Source organism: Heterocephalus glaber, unplaced genomic scaffold, assembly GCF_053883595.1.
Source record: "Heterocephalus glaber isolate CG9 unplaced genomic scaffold, H.glaber_assembly_v1.0 deba00001781, whole genome shotgun sequence".
Taxonomy (NCBI): domain Eukaryota; kingdom Metazoa; phylum Chordata; class Mammalia; order Rodentia; family Bathyergidae; genus Heterocephalus; species Heterocephalus glaber.
Window position 1 is genome coordinate 1288891 of NW_028258467.1, and position 7135 is coordinate 1296025.

General features: G+C 46.9%; 1 pseudogene; it reads right to left on the reverse strand.

Moving 5' to 3' along the window:
* On the reverse strand, window positions 1-2099 carry LOC101725937 (tryptase-like; annotated as a pseudogene).
* Between the last annotated feature and the right edge of the window lie 5036 nt (window positions 2100-7135).

The following is a 7135-nucleotide window of genomic DNA, read 5'->3' on the forward strand; positions in this document are numbered from 1 at the left end:
GGGCAGCCCTGCCAACCCAGCTCAGGGGTCCTCGGGAACATAGTGGCAGATCCAGTCCAGGTAGTGGGTCACGCAGGTGTAGATACCAGCCTGGTTGGGCTGAGCACAGCCTTCACCACAGCTGACCACGCCTGCTTACAGCCAGGTGCCCCTCACCTTGCAGACCAGCGGCCTTCCGGAGTCCCCCTGGGGAGGACAAGAGTCAGCACTTGGGGGCGAGACCCAGGTGAGTGGGTGGGTTCTGGGGATGAGGGACCCATCTGGCAGTAATCATGCCCCTCCCTGCACACAGCATGTTGACGCTGACAATGTGGACATTGTTCCCCACGTTGATGCCAGTGTGGTACTTAGCGTCACTAAGGTAGTTTTCCATGATGGGGGATGGGCAGGTGCACTGTGGGGAGAGGATACTATGTCGGGCCATGTGGGGACCCATGGGGCTGAAATGTGCTCAGTGAAATATGTCATCTGAGGGGCATCTGCCAGACCTGCTAGGATCTGGGGGACCCAGATGGTGAGTGCTGCTGACCAGGCCTCTTTCCTCAGGGTTGGACTTGGAGTCCTGACCTTACTGAGCCCATTTAGAGAAGGGAGGAGTTTCCTGAGGGTCACCAGAGAGCCACCAGATGGTGAGGACAGAGCCAAAGCCTCCCACCTCCCCTTTCTAGGTCCCTGGGTCCTAGTGCTGCCTTGGCCCCAATCAAGTTCCTTTCCATCGCATAGGGAGGTGGGGTGGGACACTGTGACATTACCTGCCCAGGGGATGAAGGCTTGGATTTCATGAACAGGAACCAGAGGTCATAGCCGAGGACAGTGATGGCAGTGTCCCCAAAGTTCTGGTCTGAGTTGTGGATAAAATGAGACAAGACCTTCTAGGAGAAGTGAAAATGTGGGTGCTGGAGGGTCAGACAAGTTTTGTACAGCCTCACTCGATACTTCCTGCTAAGACCCAATCACCAAAAGCTCTGTCCCTGGCCCATGAGACAGAGAAAGGACGGCCACTCCACTCAAGATCAGCAAGCTCTCCCTACTCATGTGACATACTTGACAGGTTTGATTTCTCTCTCCTTACATCAAATCCAGGAAACACAAGTCCTGAGTGTGCCTCCATCAGGCAGTGAGGGCCAGAGGCCAGGGGTGCCAATTGACATGCTCAGGGACCCAGGTTATCCTAGACCTGGGGACTCCAAGGCCTTGCTCCTGCACCTGGTGTCTTGGCCACCTCCCCTTCTCAGGGCTTCAGCTTCCACTCCCTGAGCCGGCTTGCCAATCCTTGACCCTGAAGAAAAATCAAGGCTGGAGCCATGGTGTCACATAGTTTCTTCGCATTCAAGCCATTGCTGTCCTTGCCACGGACTATGGTCCACATCACCTCAGCCTGTCACTCAGCACAGTGTCCCTGAGGGGAAGGTCTCTGAGGCAGGAGGCAGGGAGACGGGGTGGATGTGGCTGGAGATGTTCACAGGGTCCTCCAGCTCCAGCAGGGCGAAGTCTGTGCAATTTTGGATGGTGTAGAACTGGGGGTGCGAGATGATCTGGCTGATGGGCAGCAGCTGGTCGTGGTAATAGAGGTGCGGCTCACAGAGTTGCACTCTGATTTTTGTGGGATTTATGACATTTCTGGGGAGAGGAAGCTCTATCTCAGGGGGTTTGAGCAGGCCAAGCACATTTGGCACCATGGAGGTAACTAGCCCCATGCTCTACCTGCTAGGCCATGGACACTCACAGTCTTATGTAGTGCTCTGCAGTCAGCATCCACTGGGAGTGGATGAGTGAGCCCTGCAGAAATGCATCCAATGTGAGGTGTTGCCCTCAGGCTCACCTGCCAGGGCCACTTGCTGCCAGAGACTTCCTGGCCCCTCACTATACCATCATGGTGGGAGGGCCAGGCATGGGTCTGGGGCCAGGAGCAACCTCAAAACCAGATCACAGCCCCACCCTGGATCAACCCTGCCTTGTGCTTCTCTGAGCCCACCCTCTCCAGCCTGTGGAGTGTGGGGCCACAGGCAGAGACAGGGCCAGCCCAGGCAGGACCCACCAGGGACTGTGTGGACCAGGCTGGACAGGAGGGGCAGTACTAGCACCAGCAACCTCAGCATTGGGCTTAGCATCTGGGAGGAACCAAGAGGGGGCAGTGTGAGCCTGGCCAGGGGTAAGAGCTGGCTGGGGTCAGCAGAGGGTGGGGCCCGTCAGGACTGGGGGTTGCTCCACCCTGGGGTCTGGGGTGTCAGTGCTCTGGGCATAGGCTTGGGCACTCTGCTCCAGGCATATACTCAGATGTTGGGGTCTCTGAGTCAGGAGAATCTACCCTGGCCAGGCCTGCTTTTCTCTACCCAGCCTGCTCCCTCCTCCCCATTTATCCCTCCAGAGTAGTTAGGGTCAGAGAAGGGGTGCCCCATCCTCCAAACTAAGGGAGGAGGAAGTGGATGACTCAGAGTCACAGCCCAGGCATCCAGGGCAAGATAGGGTCAGTCTCCCCCTCCCCTAAGAGACCCAGATCTGCAGATAGATCCTGCAGTGGCCTCTGGGCCTTATCTGTGCAGTCCTGCTAACTGGAGTGTACCCAGTTATCTTGGGGATCTGTGCTTCATTAGCTGAGGGGGCAGTACATGGACTTCAGGGAGAGATGGCATAAGTGGCCCACCAATCTCTCCTGTGAATTCCTCCCCAAAACCACCCCTGAGCCCCTTCACATCCAGGGCCAACCACTGCCTGCATGTCCATCCACCCCACTCCTGGTTTTCCCCAAGGAACCCTCCTTACCTCAGCCTCTGAACTCCTGCCCTGTGAGCCTCCATTCTGGCCTCTGCACATCCTAGGGCATGTGCTCTGGGCTCCTCTCAGGAAGCATGGGGTGGACAGGTGGTGCCCCATTCAGTGAACATGTTCCCCACTCATTCTCGATTCCAAGGCCAAGTCTGATGAGATGGGACCAGCAGGTGGTGGGGACGTGGGGTGAGAACAAACATGGGACTCCAGAGCTGGGGGACACAAAAGGCTAGGTCTGTAGACACCACTAAGTCTAAGGACCTCTGGACCTGCTCCTCCATGGAATATTCCAATTGGCTTAGGCCTGGGAGGTAGACCAATCCGCAGCTGTGAAGACATAAGTGTTATAACTGGTGGACAGTGGATCAATCAGCAGCTGTGAGGATAGAAGTGCTATGATTGGCTGACATTGGACCAATCAGGACTGGTCTGAGAATGCTCTTCTCTTAACCAGAGGGACCTCAGCTAAGAGTCTGAGAAAAAGGAGTTAAATCAAAGAAGGTTCTCCCAGGACACTCTCTCAGAGGGATTTACTTAGGTCATCATTACAGTGTCCCATTGTTTCATACTGTTTTGTTTTGTTTTTTGGAGTACTGGGGATTGAACCCAGGGACATTCTACTACTGAGTTATATTTTTGACTTCTTCATTTTTTGAAACAGGATTTCACTAAGTTGCCCAGGCTAGCCTTGAACTCGTGATCCTCCTGCTTCAACCTCCCAAGTAGCTGGGATTACAGGCATCTGACACCACACCCAGCCAATGTCCTAACTCTTGCTATTCAACAACAGAGTTGAACTTTCTCATATACAATCTGTAACAAACAAAAATGACAAGATCAAAACCTCACAATTCATCGAACATGAATTTAGTTATTTTTATTTTTAAATATAAATTTAAAAATGATTCAGTCTAGTTAATGAAAACGCAAAATAAACTGGGTAATCCCCTTGGAGTTCAAATTTACAGAGGTTCTGAGACACAGTACCCTGTATTGCAGGGATAAACCATCCCATAGGCTTGGGAAGAGCACCTGTGGGCAGGTACATCCATCAAGGCCGCTAAGATAGTGACCTCTTTGACCTCACTGTGAGTTCCTAGTGTCATGGAAACCATGGAAAGAATGAATGAATGGTGAATGAATCCACTGGAGTTTTCTCTGTACCCAGGGTGGTTCCTGCAGAGGTTCCTGGCTGTTGCCCCCTAGATCTAGGAGAAAGGATCACTTTGTCTGAGATCCTTGTGTCTGTCCAGCTTTGTGCCTCTCCTGGTGGGGCATGACACAGCCCAGGCACCAGGATCAAAACAGGCTCAGGTATTGAGATCCTAGCCTTGTGGGCACTTCAGACCATTCGCCTGAGGGAAGACCCCATGTGAAAAGGGGTGGGAATTCCCAGGGCCCTAGAAAGGTACCCAGGTGATGCCTAGAGAGCCTTAGCCTGCCAGAGCCAACCGGCTGGGGGAAACAAGATGAGAGTGGGGCTAAGCCATCTGCTGGAGGGGCCCAGTGAGAGGGCCTCTTGGGTCTCATACAAAGTGTTCTCTCTGATCACAATGGGATGAAGTAAGAACCAATCATAGAACAGGAAATTATTTTTTAAGTGTGAAAATTAAACAACACACTTTTTGAGTGACAATTTTATTAGTGCATATTAGTAATACAAAATGATAGGTTTCATCGTGACATTTTCATAATACTGTGTTAGTGCTTAATAGAGAAACAGATATAATACAAGATATACAGATACATAAGAATCTATAAGACTGGCTTACAGTGGCTGTTCATGGAGTCGGGTGTGGAAGAGTGCAAAAGGTCTCTGCGCACTAGGGATCCTAAGGATCCAGCCAAAGGCCTGGAGCTCGTGTAGTGTCCCATGAGAGTCTGTATGTGGAGGCCAAAGAGTCTGTGATAGAAGGGTGAAGGCTCTGCACCAGAGGGCTGAAGGGCAGATGCTGGAAGCTGAAGAGTGCTCTAGAAGCCATGAGATGGTGTCCAAAGTGAAAACAAACAAACACAGGAGCTCTTCCAAAAAAACACAGAGGTCATCCTTCCTTCTTCGTTTCCCTTTTTATACCATTATGGTGATAATCTTCCCTAGGGTGGGTCTTCCACATCCAAAACTATGCTGAGCCAATTTAGTTGGGTGTTACTTACTCAAGTTAGCACAATCAGCCATCACACATACCTATAATACTTTGATCATATCCTCCTTCCACTATGTTCTCCTTCCTTCTCCTTTCCCCTCTCTGCATACCCTTCCTGTTTTCAAATAGTCTCCCTTCTACTTTCATGTTGACCCCTTTCCCCCCTAGATTTCACATATGAGAAAAACATGATCTACAGTTCCGTTCATTTTCCTGCAAATGACATTATTTCATTTTTCTTTAAGGCCAAATACTATATATATATATATATATATATATATATATATATCACTTTATTTATCCATTCCTCTGTTGACAGGCACATAGGCTGACTGGCTACTGTGAATAGTTCTATGATAAATGTAGGTAGTATACTTACTGACTCCTGTGAGTATATACAGAGAAATAATGTAGCTGGATCATATGGTAGCTCTTTTTTTAGTTTTTTGAGGAACCTCTGTACAGCTTTCCATAGTGACTGTGCTAATTTACATTCCTGCCAGTAGTGTAGAAGAATTACTTATCCCAACCCCAACCACACATCCTCGCCAACATTTACTATTATTATTATTTTTTATTTTTATTTTTTGGTACTGGGGATCGAACTCGGGTCATTGAGCTTGCCAGGCAGGCACTGGAACCACCAAGCTAAATCTCTGGCCCCATTTATTATTTTTTGTATTCTTGATGATAGGTATTCTGACTGGGGTGAGATAAAATCTCAGTGTAACTTTCATTTGAATTTTCCTGATGGCTAAAGATTTGGGACACTTTTTTGTGTCATTATTAGCCATTTGTATGTCTTCTCTTGAGAAGTGTCTGTTCAGTTCATTTACTCATTTATTGATTGGGGTTTTTAATGTTAAGGTTTTTTCAGTTCTTTATGTATTCTGAATAGTAATCCTCTGTTGAAAGAATAATTGGAAAAGATTTTCTTTTACTCTCTAAGCTGTCTCTTCACTCTAGTAATTATTTCCTTTGCTGTGCAGAAGCTTTTTAATTTGATGCAGTCTTATTTGTCAACTCTTGCTATTATTTTCTGAGCTATCGGAGTCCTATTTAAGAAGTTTATAGTTACATCTTGAAGTGTTTCCCATACATTTTCCTCTAGTAGTTTCAAAGTTTCAGGTTTTACATTAAGGTCTTCGATCTTTTTTTTTTTTTTTTTTGTACCGGGGATCGAACTCAGGACCTTGTGCTTGCGAGGCAGGAGCTGGGACCACTGAGCTAAATCCCCAGCCCCTTAGATCCTTTTTGAGGTGATTTTTGTACAGGATGAGAGACAGGGTTCTAGTTTTAATCTTCTACATATGGATATCATTTTCCCAGTGTATTTGTTAAAGAGGTAGTCTTTTCTCCAACTGTATTTTGGGCAACTTTGTTGAGAATTAGGTGACTTTAGTTGCATGGGTTTATTTCTAGGCCCTTTTATTCTGTTCTGTTCTATTCTATTTTATTAGTCTGTGTTTCTACTTTTTATGCCAATATCATGTGGTTTTTGTTACAATGGCTTTATAGTGTATTTTAAAATTGGGTATTGTGATGCCTCCAACTTTGTTTTCTTCTTAGGATTGTTTTGGTTATTTGGGGTGTTTTGTGTTTCTATGTAATTTTTAGGATTTTCTATTTGTGAAGAATGACATTGGTATTTTCATGGGAATTACATTAAATCTGTAGATCATTTTCAGTAATACGGCCATTTCAACAATTTTGATTCTCCCAATCATTAATATGAGAGGTCTTTCCATCTTCTAGTGTCTTCTTCTATCTTCCTTTGCTTTCCTTCATTCCTTTTTCTTTCTGAGACAGCTTCTCACTATGTAGCCCAGTCTGCCCCTAACTTGTGATCCTCCTGCCTCTCAATCTCCTAAGTGCTGGGATTACAGATGTGAGGCACCATGCTCAGCAATTTCTTTCTTAAATGTTTTATAATTTTCATTGTAGAGGTCTCTTATCTCTTTGGTTAGGATTTTAAAAGCTATTGTGAATTGGATTTGTGTGTGTTGATTTTGTATCCTGATATTTGCCGAATTTGTTTTCCAGTTCTAAGAGATTTTGGTGCACTCTTGAGGGATTTATTGATATAGAACCACATCATCTACAAACAGGGATAATTTGGCTTCCTCTTTTCCCATATGTACCCTTTATATTTCTTTCTCTTGCCTCATTGCTTTGACCAAAATTTCAATTATTATATCAGGCAAGAGTGGTGGAATGGACAC